At 41.6% G+C, this 16,851-nt stretch overlaps 1 protein-coding gene across 2 annotated transcripts in view; it reads right to left on the minus strand.

Moving 5' to 3' along the window:
* Nucleotides 1-11,298, minus strand: part of CALCR (calcitonin receptor) — a 159,185-nt gene extending 147,887 nt beyond the window's left edge. The window contains exon 1 of one of the 2 annotated variants that reach the window (XM_059843305.1): nucleotides 11,163-11,298. The gene's annotated coding sequence lies outside the window, so the exon portion shown is untranslated. The remainder of the gene's footprint in view (nucleotides 1-11,162) is intronic. The other variant, XM_059843309.1, reaches the window with a different exon arrangement.
* Nucleotides 11,299-16,851: the final 5,553 nt, after the last annotated feature.

The raw sequence follows: 16,851 nt of genomic DNA on the forward strand, positions 1-16,851 counted from the left end.
TTACACAGGACTGCCAGGCCAAATATTCTTGTCCAGATTTTACTGCTTGTAATGTATTTATCAAATTTAATGCATAGCTAACCTTTTGTTGCAAAATTATTTCTGCAGGAGTGTCTATTATAGAGATATCTGGATGTTTACTTGTATCGTTTGGCTTTAATCTGCATAGGATAAATGTTCTTGTATATCACTAGCCATGTTGCATGCCACAGACTCAATTTTCCCTAAAGTTAGTCCCAAAACTTGCCCCCAGTACTGAGGCTCATTTTTATGGCTACTTTTTTCTTAATTTATTTGAAAAGATGTATATCTCACCACTATAAATTTCCTTTTTTTAACATCAACATTTCTGCTGGCTGCTTTCCCCAGCAACATTCTTCAGCTGCACACTTTTCACCTTTGATCTCAGTTTGCTTTGCAGTATTTAGCATGCATTTTCTTAAACACCTGCTTTTCATTTTTCATTTTATGATACTCCCATGCTCACTGGCAACTTGCTGAGTTTATGGCTCTGGACCAAGCTTCTAATGTGAACTTTGGTTGGTGCTTCTCTCTGGGACTGTGCACACAAATGACAGCTGACCCACATTTTCTCATCTACATGTCATCACCAAATGTCCCCTTATCTGATCTGTATCTTTTATTTTCTAGCTATTCTAGTGGTATTCTAGGATGTTCAAGTCTCCTCCACTAACATTCATACTTTTATTTCATTTTTACCTCTCCTCAGCAAAACCAGGCTATATTTAATCAGTTTCAGCTGGTTGATTCACTCACATCAAACGATTCAGTAGGTCTTCAGCTTTCCTAAGATTTCTTTGCTCAACAGAGAATTTCTCTCTCTGAAACCATATACCTCAAATTGCTCCAACTGTCTATCCACATTTCCTCTGTCAGCTTCAAAACTTTTGCCTTACAGACGTCTACAAATCTTCTCATCTCTCTGTACAAAATCATATGAGAAGCAGGATCTTCCTCATTCTTTGCCTGAAGTCCAGCAAAAATGAAGATTCCATCAACCAAACCTGTGCATTAAATGAAGCTTTCTCCTTCCAAAAGGAGAAAGCTAAAAGCTTTTAGCCTTTCTCTGTGTGAAGAACATAAAATTTTCTCCAGTTTCTGTCTGTCAGCTTGGTTTAAATTGCTACCATAAAGACTGGTGCATAGCTTACAGTCTGCAAGTCCTGCTCACACACTGAAAGTGCTGAACTAAGAAGAGCTGCTAAAATTAATTAGCTTCCCAAATAGCTTCTGTACCATACCCACTGAAGCCTGACACAATAAACCCATTACACCAGTGTTTTAACTACACATGGTGAAAATGGCTCATGTGAGAGACTAGAGCCTTTAAACTCTGCTGCAGAAATTCTTCACCAAAAATCCTCACAGATGTGCGCTGACAGCAGAATATGGGTAAGACTGGCAGGTCATGTATGACTGGTGCATTGTCAAGGATAGTGCCTTTCTACTCTGAGCTTCTCCATCATGAACTTTTTCCTGTTGTACTCCTGTCTCCCCCCCAGAAACTAGCTGTTTCTTCTCACCTCTTTCCACTCTCCATTCTTTCAGTACCAATTACAATTCCTAGTCAGACCTAGTTCCTCCCAAGCTTTCTGCCACTGCAGTCTGAATTTCTTTCCCAGGCATTCACTTTCTTCCCTTCTTAAAGCTCTCATTTTCCAGGCTTCATGACTCCAATATATTCAGTGGGGAAGGGGGAAGGTAATTCTGCCTCTTCCAATGCATCTTCCTCCTAATGTTCTGATGTCCTGCAAGTTCCTACCCCCAACTAGTCTCTAGATGCCTGTTTCTGGAAATGTCAGTTTCTCCCTCAGCATCTAATGTGTTGTACAAGCTTGTCCTTCTCAAATGACTCCTGCCCAAAGTCCACGCTCTACTGGTCCTCAGTATTAACTCCTAATTCTGGTATCCTTCTTCCATGTGTGAAACCATTTCCATTTACCATACTGTTTACACCTCTTCCTGCTTTTTTTTTTTTTAATTTTTTGTACTTTAGGCATGTTCTCTTAGCTCTCTCTTAGGCAGCACAAACTGGCTTACACTACCTCAAAACGGTGACTGCAGAGGGAAGGTCTAGAAGATCTGGGCTGTACATGTGTGGGCGTGTTCTTACACAAATGTGGAAGGTTCAGTCTTGACTCAGAAGCCATCTACTGCCAAGTCCATTTTCCACTGCATGGTAGCACAAGAACTTCTCAGGCAAAAAGGGCGACCAGAACTTGTGAACATAAGCAAAGGAATATATCATGCACAGGAGGAGATCTTCAGAGATCGTGAAAATTGTCTGGCTAAAACTTTCCAAATAAATCCAACAGACTGAAGATAGACTTTTTTTTAAAATAATAATTATGCACTATGAATAAGGCTGTTTACTCTCCCAATATCTCCTCCAGTCTGTTGCATCTTTGTCCATTCAAATTATGTCTGCTGTTGAGTTCACAACACTTATATTACAGTGATATTTAAAAATTAAAATAGTATTTTAATATAAAAATTTTATACATAATTGAAATTTTGTTTACTTGCAAAAGTATTTTTTAACGATAGTAAACCCAAGATTTTATTTTTAAAATTCATTCCTAATTAATTAATATATTTAATTTTCACTTCTGAAAAAATTGAACATTTTCAACAGTAAAATTAGTTCTGAAATTTCTTAAATTCTCCACTGAAGTAATTTGCATAACTAACTTTCTTTTAATATTAAACCTGTGTGATTTCTCCATGTGGAATTACATATCAGCTGAAAAAAAATATAATTCATCGCTTCAAGAAACCTCTCACCAAACATGTTCTTTGATGTGGTATGTGGTACATCTGTAGCATTTGATGATTCACATTACAGCAAGTAATATACTGACCATGTGTTGCAAGCTATGTAAATAAGTAGATAAATTATAGGCTTTGATGCTAATTAAGCGTCAAAGCACCAAATGTCCCAATATTTTGCAAGGAGATGGAGATACTTTCAGTTAATATTTGCAGTTCCTCAGGACCCTTTCTGCAAACAGTGTGTACATACCTCCTTCTGGCTTAATCACACTCATTTCTCATGCACTATAGGTCATTTAAGCCCCACTTCTTTTCCTCTTATTTAAGGGGAGGGCTGCTAGTTTAAATGCAAAGATTTGTGTAATTTCTGTCACTGTGCAGACAACTCAAACAGCTACAACAATGACAATGTGCTGGAGTGGGCTTGGCTTATTATTCTGCATGTACATCTGAACAGCAGATGAAAAAGAAGCGATACATTTATTTGGTGGCTACCTACTGGTTTCTCCAGTCATGACCTCTGACTACATCAGGCATTTAATGGGATAAGCACTTTTCTTCCAAAACATTTCAAACCTGATTGCCAATAAATTCAGCAGGCATTTAAACACTTATAAATCCACACATATTTGTTTTCTTTTCAGTGCTGAAATTACTCCAGTCTTTAGGAAGTATACACTATCAAATACCCTGAGATAATAAAACCAAAAAATGCAAGAAAAAACAGCTGACAAGAATATACTGGGTCTGCTTTATCTGTGAGAACATATGGTAACAATGATTATTATTTATTACATGATCCTGCTTCAACCCAAAACGTACTTGGCAACATTTGAACACAGAAGAAAACATTGTATTCTAACACAAAATAGCTCCAAGGCTTAAAAGTGTCAGACACTTCAGCAGTCTGTAGTTGTGGAAATGGCCCCAGAACATTAAAGGAAATCTCCACTCACACCATTTGTTCCCCATCACCGAGTTTTAATCAAGACCAGAGTTTAGAGGACTTGCTAAATTCCAAGCAACTTGCTTAATTCCAAGCACTACAACTCTGCACAGTAGGGAGCCTGTGATCAGCTGTCTATGGCTTACTCTTTCAGTTTCTCAATGTTCTTAAACACCCTGAAGCAAAGCCAAAGATTTACCAGAGATTCTCTGAGCTAGTTTGACTAAACTGCCCTTTGAAATGTAAATGGAATTTCACCTGCTAAAATATAGATAAATGGAAGTGCTGCCTATTAGTTAATCAGGCATTTTGTAGCATAACTTCCCAGTTCATCTGTACCACCAAATGCTCAGGTGCATATAGGATTCAAAACACCTTTTTCTTCTGAGTTTTCCCTTTCCTCCAAAACATTTCACTCTTTAATTATTGTGTTATTTGATGCAATTTTACATCCCATACCCTTCAGTCCAGTGTTTCTCCCTCTGCAGCAACAGCGAAACCAAGGATAACACTACCTTCCCTTTCTGTATTGTTTTCAAAACAAAAGAAAATGAAGATCCCATTAGGAGCTGGATTGGCTGGTGAGCACAAAAGGAGTTCCCATCCAGAGGGATCCAACTTCTAGTCACATGAGGACACTCATCAGTCATAGACACCTTTTTTTACCAAATCCAAAAACTTCAGCAAGTTTCTCTAGGCAATCCAAGTAGTGAAAGTATGAGCATCCTCTTTCTCCTCTCCTTCAATATTTAAGGCTGGATGAGACTGCACACAGCATATTTAAGAGTATGAAATGCTCACCCTGTTTAGTGAACTAGTATAGCAAATATGTGCACATAATAGATACATGGCGCTGTAAAAATCATCTGATATTGTCTGTGTTCATTTTAATACAATGGATGGCACTAGCCTATAACATCAAAAGAGCTGTGACTTTGTGGGACAGCATTCATACCTCTTCCATGAGGAATCACACTTATCCATTAAGAGATGCTCACCATCTGCTTTTTAGCTGGCATATGGCAAATTACACCATCATGTTTCAACAGTGAAAAGGAAGTGAAAAGCAAGAGAGGGGACTAGTGATGAAGCACCTGCACAGTACATGTAACTAAGATCACAGAACACAAGCTACAGACTAAGGCTACAGGTCACTAAGATTATGTGAACAGAGACATATATCAAATAAAGTTGGAAAAAAATCACATGGTGATAGGTCTGCTCAAAAGAACATATCTTGTGCAGAAGTGAGACATAAAGAAGTTTTGTACTGAAGGAAGAGTAAAACATCACCAGTTTGGCACTGAACCATAATGGGGGTAAATTTAAACAGAAGAATCATTTTGAGGATTCATGTTGCTTCTTCACAGATCACAAGCAACTTCCAGCTTGGCCTTGAACACTTCCAAGTATGCAGCATCCGCAACTTCTCTGGGCAACCTATTCTAGTGTCTCACCACTCTTATCTAAAGTTTTTCCTGTGATACAATCTAAATCTGCCCTCTTTCAGTTTAAAGCCATTCCCCTTTGTCCTATCACTACATGCCCTTGTAGAACATCACTCTCCAGCCCTCTTGTTGACCCATTTTAGGTACTGGAGGGCTTCTATAAGGTCTCTCTCCCTGGAGCTTTCTCTTCTCCAGGCTGAACAGCCCCAACTCTCAGTCTGTCCTCACAGCAGAGGTGTTCCTGCCCTCTGATCAATTTCACATTCCTCCTCCAGAACTGCTCCAAGAGGTTCATATCCTTCTTGTGTTTGTGGTCCCAGAGCTGGATGCAGCCCTGCAGGTGGAGACTCACAAGTGCAGAACAGAGTGGGAGAATCGCCTCCCTTGACCTCATGCTGCTTTCTGTGCAGCCCAGGACACATCTGACTTTCTGGGCTGCACGAGCACATGGCCAGCTCACGTTGAGCTTCTCTCCAACCTGGTATTCTGTGAGTCCCTTAAATCATGATAGCTAGATTTGCTACAGATAGCTGCTCTGGCACACAAAACTTGTAGGGAATATCAAGATACAAATAAAATACAACTGAAGAGCTACCTGTGATTTTTCTAAGCAGTTAACACACATGCTAATATCAGCTGGAGGGAAATCCAGACTAAAAAAAGAGTCATCCATCTGCATACATCATAGCTTAGATGCTACAGTCACTTGAGCTTTGTGATAGATAATGCCTCGGTGCTGCCTCAGAGAAACAGAAGTGGCTAATTCCCTCTATGAATTTATTCAGTCTGTGGTTACCTTTTCCTGTCTTCCATCAAGCTCTACACAGTGCCACAAATTACAGCAGTTTTTATTATGTGAGCACAGAAAAGCAAGTAAATATTTCATTATTAAAAAGCCACAAGCAGAAAATGTAGTTGACCTTTGAAGGGATGCTGCCAAATGCAGAGTCTCATTCCAGTCACGAATAAAAGGTAAAATAGAAGTTTAGTTAGTTTTTCTTTTACAAGTATATCCCAGCACAGTCTTAATCATGAAGCTTTGACATATTTTTAATGGCAATACTGTATTTACAGAGACATATATTAAAAAGAGGTATTTTTAATTGTCAGCTTAATTCTGAGAAGACAACTCTGAAGACATGGCACAACCTCCAAATATGTCTGTAAACTCACTTGGCATTGCCTGCAGGATGTCCAATTTCTAGAAGAAATAACCAGAATAAAAATCTTTTTTTCTAGTTGCTATGGGGCAGTTAAGCACTTTGTAGACCACCCAGGAAGAGAAAGGCATTTCAAATACCTCCTTTTGAATAATAACAATTTTAAAACTCCTTCTTTACCCCAAGATAATGAGGACATCACAAAATAAATATGTCAAAGCCCCCAACATATTTACATCATATCCTAATGCTCCTTGAAAGTACATACCATTAGAGCTATCTGGAATAAAATGCAGTGAAACCGTAGATTTAAAAATACTGCTTATTTATTCGAATTCATAGAATGTATTATTCATCTAACTCTTGGTAATACTTAACATTATTCATCCAAAACCACAGGCAAAGTGATTTGGTTCTTATATACACTGCTGGATATGACCGGGCAAGAAATTATTTGCTAAACAGTGTCACATGAAACTGCAACACAGAAATGTGACATATTAAACTGAAATGGATGCCTATTTCAAAAAACACTCCTAAGAGTGTGGTGAGAACAGCCATTCTGCCAAACTGGTGTCAGGTCTTCTATAGTATAAATGATAAAAAAGCCAGGGTCCAGATGCAACGCTATGTCACTTTTCCTGAACCCCACATGATACCTTTGGAAAAAGGAGTATGGCCATGACGTTCAGGTGCAGTAGATAAGGTGCACTTACATCAACTGCATTTTTCAGTTGGTTTTGTGTACAATATTGACTGGTAAAAAAATGAGTACTGCACCATCCATCCATCCATCCATCCATCCATCCATCCATCCATCCATCCATCCATCCCCTGGACCCTGGAGTCTTCCTCCCAGTATGTTTTCCTCAGTCTCTGGTACACAGGTTACTCTGATCCTTGTAGAAGGCCACCTTTCAGGACTACACTTCAGCATGTAACTTGCTAAAGCCAGTTCTAGTTCTCCTGTCTCCCATACAATCCTAATTCCAAAGACACTTCGGGAACCATGGAAAAGCATACAGCAGCAAACCTCTGATGTGCTTGATATGTACTCTTGTCCCCTATTAACTATGACCAATGACTACACTTTCTTCTTATGGCTGAACATCCAAATTTCTTGTACTTCCTTGGTTAAGTGGTAAATCTTTGCATACATCCATACAAAGCAGCACAAAGAGTCAAAAGGAACTCACTGCCAGAAGACAACTCCCACCCCGGGTCCTTCCCATACTCTTTAACTGAGAGTCACCTCAAAATCATGGAGCCAAATGAACAGCTCACAAGCTCTCTGGTAAGGCAAGACCATATCCTTGGTTTGTTCATAAGATGCCCTGAAGAAAGATTCCTGTGTTATCTGTGGATACCACCTTGATTAAAAAAGGTGTCCATCTGAAATGGCTGTAACTACACTTAGCAGGAAACTTGGGTTTTCCAGTTTTAACTTCCAGCGACTATCAAGCCCAACATTGTTAGCAGTGCTCCTTAACTGAGACATGGACAATTCTGTCTGCTATTGTTATCTCACATTAGGTAGTTCTCCATGTGAGCAATTCAGTGTGTCTCTTCATTTAAGTTGCTTCAAAATTCACTCTAAACTTTTTTGAAGTGGATAAAGCAATGTCAAATGGAAAGTGGGTATAAGAACAAAAACCAATATAAAACAATGTGCAACTATATGCTGTTCTATGGAAGGCCAATGCTACTAGATATAGAGATTGATACTGAAGAAAATAAGATCAGTGGGAAATAGCATACAACCTTAAGGTATCGGTCATTCATTTCTGGGTACCTTTATCAAAGAATCAATTAACATTTAATCTTCTTCAAAGGTGCACAGTCTCCCGTTGTTACGTACAGAGCATTCATGTTTCACACCGAGATCATCATCTGGCCTTTGGCTAGATGTCTTAGACCTTCTTGACTATTTACACTGCAAATTTTTCAAGGGAGTGAATTTAACTCTGTGTGTGTAGTTCTCGGTAGGGAGCTGACTGGATGCCACTCTAACACAAACAATGGCTGGAAGTCCTCAGCACATAACAAGATTGCTCTTGAAAGGCCCAGGTAAGATCTGTGCCTGCATTAATATGAGTTTCAATACTGACAAATGACAACAGTTTAGACCCAAACATATATTACCAGAAATAAAACAAAACTGAGTTTACCAGCTTTCTAATACATAGAACCAAGTATCACATTCAAAACTGAATTGCATTGTATTTGCTAGCATAACTTTCAGTCAAGTATAGCTCAATTATTTAGTTGCTTATTTTCCCAAAACCTCTATTTGCATGCATAAAAAAAAAATATAGAAAAGACTTTTTTCCTATCTAATGATTTTTCAGGAACTCTGAGTCACAATATGCTCTCTCTTCTTCCATTTTCACTTATACAAAACTAGTAGGAATTACTGACAGCCATGTGGGTCACACCACTATTATTATGTAATAGGACTTGCATGTAGCTTCTTATAGGTCTACAGATACAGATTTAAAATTAACTCACTAGGTTTTAAACATTATCCTGTTTTATCTGGACCTAGAAGAGAGCTGGAATAAAATAAAAATCATCAAAACCTCTGTAGAACATTGTTTTCATTGTTAATGAAAATTCTCAACTTTTTCAGATGCTTTTCAAAATCACTCAGCTGTAGACATGCAAAGAAAAAGTTTGCTAAACTAGATTCTGTCAGTTTATGAAGATAATCCTTGTAAACATATTATTAATTACTATTTCATTATGATTTTTAGCAAAGATGTGCTAGTTCATCTCTCAAAGCTTATGAACTGCAGAGAACTAAACTGTAACGTGGCTCAGTTGTTTGCTGGCACTTTTATAGTAGTTCAAATATTTAGCAGTTTACTTCTAAACTTTTTTGCCACAAACAAAATTGTCAGGAAATAGTTCCCCCTGTGTTGCTTGAATACCTTGGTTAAAATAAGGTGCACATGCAAACTGTGATTCAACTTTTTTATGAAAAAGTGAGTGAGCCTGATGAAACATAAAAACTGGAGTGTAAGACAAATCTGAACTGTCTACTCCTCTTGAATGCACAATACAGTTTATTTTATATAGCTTTTTAAAACAATTATTAAGACCTGTGTGGCTCTTATCCATGATTCTAAAGCAGTACTATGTAGAGTTGTTTGAAGTGCCATCATCAGCCAGGTTTAAACATTGCCACTTGAATTTCTAAGTGAATTTGGCTGGCACTCACTATAAATGATAATGCAGACCGACAGTGAAACCCACTCTTGGAGGGGTTGATTGAGATTTTGCCATTTATCTTACCAGGACCAACATCTACCCAAGATTTATGAAGTTTGCATACTCTAATACATGCCAGTAGATAGATATGCACAGTATTTTAGTTCATTCAGAACTATTTCATGTCAGCTAGCATATGACAACTATAGTAAGCATCACAGTGGTAGCTCAGCAAAAGTTGCCTACCAGCAAAGGTTATCATATGTCTGAAGAAATTACAATGAAGTATTAGCTCTCCTGTATTTAATTTACCTACTTGACAATTATGCCTAGGATTCTGAGAGTGGATTAAATTCCCTCTTCAGCTCAACACCACCTGCAGTTTGAGCTGTTGGCAGCAAAAGAAATGTCATCCTGGTCAGCCCTGATACACTCAGCCCTAAAGCAGCATAGGGACCCTCTCACTGACCAAACACCAGGGTTCCCCCCACAATATTATCCTTCAACCACTGAAGGGGAAAAGAACCAGAAGCAAGACCTTCATTTCATTCAGTGCCTATAAAAAAATCAAAGGCATTATATTGCAATGTCTCGTTTAATTCATTCTAAACTCCCTCTAATCAGACTACTTAACTCCAAAGTGCACAGTCCTGAGAAGAATATCACACACTGCATTACCCTTAAGAAGTTCAAGGGTTGCCAGTGTATGTAAAAGCTTGGCAGTAAGACATCTGTTAGATATCGACAATATTGACTTCAAGAGGTCTTAGGATGCACATCTTTCTATTTACTCTTTTTTATGAATGATTTTTTTTCATTCATCATTTCAGCTACAATTCCCATTCTGTAACTAAAACAAACCTTCAGGAAAGAAGTTTTTCTTTCCTTCGCAAATTGTCAACTACACTAACCTTGTCAAAAAAACCTACAAGAATGAAATCAATATAGCAATTTAAAGACAAAATTGGCAGGCACTATATTGTACTTGGACACATTCAGTAAATAGCCTCATACATCAATCTACCGTCATCAATGGCAATATTCTGAAACCTACTAATGTTGTTTATTACATCTGCGGTGTGAAACGCCAAAGTAAGTACAGATATCGGTCCAGCAGATGAAAAATAACACGGAGATAATATCTGACGTGCCTGAGAAGCACGAACTAGTGACTCAGGTGTCATTTAAACGCGCTGCACTTCCAGCACGGAGAGCGGCTGCTGTATAACCGATACGCTACCGGCAGTGACCTGTTCGCCGGTGCAGAAGCCGCAGCGGAAACTCCGGGATCCACCGTGCCCCGTCCCCGCGCTGCTCCCGACCGCCAGCTCCGGGCAGCGGCGGCCGGCCATCCCTCGCCCCTTCCCACGGAGTGCACGGCACACGCCACCGCCGCGGGTCGGAGCTCCTACAACCCCACTCCCTCTTCCCCCTCTATTTTTGGGTGCACTGCTAGCCAGAGGCTGTGCTCCCCCCGGTACCCCGCTCCTCGCCTGCCCCGCGGGCTCGCTGGACGCCGGCGCCTCTCCCGCCCTGCCTGCCCGCGGCCGCTCTCCCGGGGGCGGCAGGTGCTGAAGGGCAGGCGGCGAAGTTGCCGGGACTTACGGTGGCAGCGCTACCGACGCTGGCTCGGCACCTCTCCCGGCCTCCCGTCACCTCGGGCCACCTCCGCGGCGGCTCCGTGCCCACACCGGAGCAGCCCGGCCGCCCCTTCACTCCTCAGAGGGGCGCATGGCGCTACCCACTCCCCGACACCCGCCCGGTGGGTCCCCGCGTTCCGGAGGGGGCGGACAGGCACTAGCCAGGGTCGAGCCCCTCCGGCGGGGCTGCGCCTCGGGAAGCATCTGCCTCCTCTCTCCCGCGACGCGCCCACTCCCCGCTCCACCCCGGGCGCGGCGGGGCTTCGCGCCGACGTCGGTGCGGGGCGGCCGGAGCCCGCCCGGCGGCGGCGGCAGCGCCTCCCCCGCCCCCGCCTCCCCGCGGCTCCCGGCGCTGCTGCCGGCGGGGCGGCCGTGCAGGAGCCGGCGCTGCGGGGGCGGCGGGAGCGAGGCCGTGCGGCTCTCCCGACGCAGCGCCTGAGGAACGGGGGGTCCTGCTGCGCCCGGCCCAGGGGCAGGGACGCATTCCCCATGCCCCTCGTCCCCGCGGGGGAGGCGGGGGCGGCAGCAAGGCCGGCTGCTCTTTGTACCGCAGGTCCCTTCCGTGCGGGGCCGGGAGCTCCCGGCCCGCCGTCGGCCGGGCTCTAATCGCAGCGAGGGTGGGTCGCCCCTCCGGAGTTCGGACCCTGAGATGTCAGAGGCCCGGCCGGCAACCTCGCCTCCTCCTCCTGCTCTTGGAGGATCCAAGCCAGCGTTGAGCTTCAATCGCGGGCATCTTTTGGAGAGGAAAGCCGGGGGAATATAGGGCGTGGAGAGTGGGACCCCTGCGATCCGGCACCTGGGCGGGTGGGGCGCATGCCGATCGAGGGTTGCTGGGGCCCCTGCCCGCCCCGGGGATGCTGTACCGCGTCCTCCCGTCTGCCCCGTCTCCTCTGATGCTCTTCCAGCTTGCATGAACCATCTACCTACCGTCCACCAAGCGGGGGAGGATGAACAAGAGGTGGCCGCAGCATTCATCTGACTGCAGAGTCATCTAAATTGCCGTTACTGCTCCAGAAGTCATGTAAACGTTTTAAAGTAACTAACTCTAAGAAGAGGCCGAGAAAGACCTGTTCCCAAGCACCTCTGGGCACCTCAGGTCTCCTCAGAAAAGCAGACCCCAGCTACACGGGCATGCAGGGGCAATTGAGCCAACACCCCGCGGAAGAGCGTCGAGTGGTGGTGCATGAAGTAGTGCAGGGGAGCACTTTTCTGCTATGACTGTTGCAAGCTGCCCAATATTTAAATATCCAGAGAACCACAGTGAGGGTGGGAGCCAGAGCGAACGCACGGTGATTCACCTCAGCGCTCCTGACAACATGTCAGTGTGGATAGCAGGTAGTGGGGTGTCTTCCCAGCAGGTGGAGTCAGGAGGCAAACAAACTTGCTCAAAAGGTACCTCTACCCGGCTGAGGACAGCTTTTTTCTCTCGTTTTTCTGTGTGAAGGATGTCGCTGCCATCAAATAAAGTGAACTCTGGCATTAAAGTCACCTGGCTTACTTCTGAATGGAAAGTTAGCTCCTACTGAAGTGATTCTCAGGTGTTTTTCTTCAACCTGCCACTTTGTCTTATAGACTACAGCCGAATTTTACAGCTTGCCTTTCTTTCAGAAACCTGCATGCAGAAGCACTTGGCTGCCTTTTTGCAGCTCAAGCCATTCTGAAAAGGGTGGGAGGGACAGGAATGAGGGAGCTTAGTGCTCAGAAGGAGATGCTGGGCTTAGCATGCACCAAGGTCCAAGAAAAAGGAACTTTTTGCCGCTTTTCCAAGCAGCCGATAAAAGAGTTCCTCCAGATAATACCATCAAAGAAAATTTGTCCTCCTTGATATTGGGGTAGGGGGGCAACCATAATAAGAGTTGAGACACTCAAAGAATACTGATGTAAATTGTCATCCCCTTAGGATTTAAACTTTCACTGTTGGTTTTATCCTTTACTCTTGTGGAGATAGCAAAGAGAAGCAGTGAAAACTGCTTTTATGAGCTCTCATAGTGCCACAATTGCTTCACTCTTCACAGCATTCTCTGGTAGGAGCAGTGGCATCAGGGGAGGTTCTCATTAGCTGCACTAGGTCTGGCACCACGGAGCAGCACCCCTATGGACTCACGGCAGTCGGCAGTCGTGTCCCTCTCATGCTACAGCTGCCCTGAGGTGGGCTTGGGTGAGTCACAGTTCTAAATGCTTCAGATGGTTGTGGAAAAGGAGCTGCTAAGGAGCAAAACCTTATGCTGAAGCCTAGGGAAGGCGGGAGGCTCCCCCTTCCTGACGCTGCAGCAATAAATTGAAAGAGGTAAAATAGAGAGCTAGTTTCTCCCAAGGTCCACCTATTTAGGATTTTTTTGTGTGTTATCCAGCTAATACTGTTCATTCTATGATTAGAATGCATCACATTTTCACTGATGGGTTTTATATTTATTTCAAAGTGGATTGTACGTTGCTCTGTTTTCTTAGTGAATAGTATTCATCTGCTTAAGTATAAATCTGTCATCCCATAATCTGGAAATAGCTTTCCTAAGGTTTGGGTGGTTTTTTTATAAACTCCCATTTTGTTAACCATTACCTTGACACAGAAGCAGCACTTTCTCATTTGTTCTGCTATAAGCAATTCCCCTATGCTCCATGGGACTGCAAGCATGAGTACTTACTACTTAGAATGTGTGTGAAATACTGATCTGATCCATAAATAACTACTGGAAATTATTAACTGGACCTCAATGGTTTTATTTCCGCTTGTGCTCAGGAGTCATTACAGCACTGAATTCTACAGAGAAAAGGCTGAGCTTATGTTTTATGTTGTGATATTATAGTTTTGCTTTGTACATGAAAAGTGAAGAAAGTCCAAACCTTTTAAAATTTCAGTGATTTTATTCTGTTATGAGGGAAAACATTTTTCCACACAGTATGCAAAGTTTTGCAGTTGGGTAGTTTGTCTCATTTATACCATCTTTTATTATGTAAATATATTTTGTTTGCCTTTAATGGTACTAGAAGTAAGGATGCCACTTGCAACAGGCACTGTCCTAATTTTCTTGGTCAGGTAAAGAATTTGAAAGAAAAATTCCCAGCTGGACCTATGAATTGTGGAGAGATATTTCCAAAATCTTTTTCAGATGCCTGCAAAACTGCAAAAGTTACAAACTGTTTGGAGACAAGCTATTTCCTGTCATAATTTATATATCTTTTTTGCTTGGCATGGTGTACCTCATAGGAATTGCCCAGAGCACAGTGTTATCAAAGAAGAGGTTGTTCTGATTTAGCTTGTTTGAAGCATGGGAAATGTAAGCATTGAGCTGTCTACAGAAGACTGTGGAGGCATGCTGTATCTTTTGGTAGAAGGATTGCAAATAATGCATTTGAGTGAGGGCTACATTAACAACTTGGATAAAATACTGGACTTCGTAAAACACAGCATTTAAATAAAAAGGGTGATTCACTCCAATCCAGTTCAGGATCAAAAGAATGGGAATTTGCCATTAGCTTTAGCATAAGTTACATCCGTCCCTATAAGGCTTCCATAGGAAGATTTAATTATTTACATACAACATGGTAATCTTCACTCCTGGAAGTGACCTGACTGAAAACTCTGAGAACAGTGTCAGCACTATCAGCAGCAATGCAGGCTTCCAAAGCCTGCCTGCTGGAAAACACATCAGCACTGTGAGGGGGAAATTCATGGAGTGACTATAGCTGCTGCACAGACCAAGCGTTCCTCATGAGATAATTTTTCTTTTAGTTTTCAGAAAAAGAGATCACTCCGAATTAGGGGTTTGCAGAGTGACAGGTAAACATATTTAAGAAGCTACTGGCACTTGCAGAAGCCCATTCCAAACATGAAAGGCAACATCAGGAGAAGTGTGGAAATGCTCAAGTGGCTGGAACACATATGAACAGTTTAGACTAGGATTATTAGAGGAATAAAACAGTGTTTTATTTCTAATCCCAGAAGCTATCAAATTATTCAAGAACTGTCTTTTTAAGACAGCATTTTCCAAAACTAATGATTGTGTTTAATTTTTTGTTAGCTTTATTTTGTAGAAACCTGAAAAATCAGGACTTCTCTGTTTATCCAACATCAGGTATCTCATTAGAATGATGTACAAATTGTTTTAATGTCACAATAGATTTATTTAAATCAGTTGCTTAATGCACAATAATCTCAGTAACCTTCTTAATGTACAAAAAAGGCGTGGGTAATTACGTTTTCCTCTTTGCTTAAATTTCCAGTTTTAATTTATGCTATGTTATTTAATCTCCCCAAGTATTGATTCGTCAGTTCACATTTCAGGACATTCTGAGGATCTCCAAAACATTCTGAAGTGAAGGAAAAACTCCTGACATATGTCTCTAAAAGATAAATTGTTGGATTTGAGTGGTTTTTTGGATTTTTTAAAGAACAATACATTCAGTCAGTAATTCGGAGACACAAAAAGCAAAGATATAGAAAATGAAAAATACAAAAAAGTACTTGTATCCAAGTTTTCAAAGAATAAATAAAAAAGAATAGAGACATTCCAGTTGTTAGCATTTATTCCACATTCAATTTTCTCTAGAAGAGGCTATTTTAATTTAGTAATACATGTTTTCATTAGTACAATGCTCAGTAATTATCCATATTGGGAGCAGAAACACAGTGGGCTTTGCTTGCACTGTGTAGAGGAGGGAAAGGGAAAGCAAACAAGATAATACAAATCTGGGGAATGTTTCCAAAGTGTGGGCATCTGATTCCCTCAGAATGAGCAAGTATTTTCCATCTTCACTTGGAATCAAACACCCCAGGCTTCATTAAGCCAGTGTGAAGCTGTACGTGATTCTAGAGAAAACCTCAGCCAAGCATCAAAAAGAAAAGCTCTTCAGGAGAACTAAATGCACTGGCAGCTACAAGAAATGTCCTCTCTGGTGCTTGTACAGTATATAAATCATAAAATAGTCTAGATTACACAAAATTTCCCTGGAAACTATTTCAGGAGCCTCATGAGATGTCTACAAACCACCAGCAGGCATATTTAATAAATCATACATACTTATTAAGTCCCATCAATGTAAGTTTTACCTTAATTCCAAAATGTGGTTTAAAACAAGAAATTTCACATTATTTGAAGTTACAGTTACTGCAAGAATCTATTAAAACACAAGACTCAGCTATGTATTTTCATACAGATTAAATTTTCTATCTTTGCAAGAGTGGCCTGGGGGTCTATGTATCATTAAGGCTTTGCTTACCCCCTCAGCATATGTTTTAAATGAAACTAAAGCAGTGCTAAAAGGTAATACTGGTTTTATAACAAAAGGTGAATTTTGCTTCAAATCTTGACTCTGCTAGGCAGAAATTCCTATTTCTGATTAGCATGGTATTTTAAAAACTCCTATTGCCTGAAAAACATAACTGTAATAGGCACATAACTGATTAAACCCCAGTTCTTGACAGTACATGTAGGCTTAATCATCCTCATTATCATCATTTGTTTGTCACTCAGTTTGACATGTGTAAAATTAGGTTTTGGCCCTCCAAACAAGTTGGTGTGTAGAAATCTCCTTGCGCTGGGTGTGAAAGTTCTCCCACAGCACCACAACAAGTGACTGACAGAGAGTTCCTAGAGTGCAGAGATGTTTTCAGGGTGGAGGTGTTAACTGTAGAATTTAGAGAGAGGCCCTGCTGT

The sequence above is a fragment of the Haemorhous mexicanus genome, chromosome 1 (genome assembly GCF_027477595.1).
Source record: "Haemorhous mexicanus isolate bHaeMex1 chromosome 1, bHaeMex1.pri, whole genome shotgun sequence".
Classification (NCBI taxonomy): Eukaryota; Metazoa; Chordata; class Aves; order Passeriformes; family Fringillidae; genus Haemorhous; species Haemorhous mexicanus.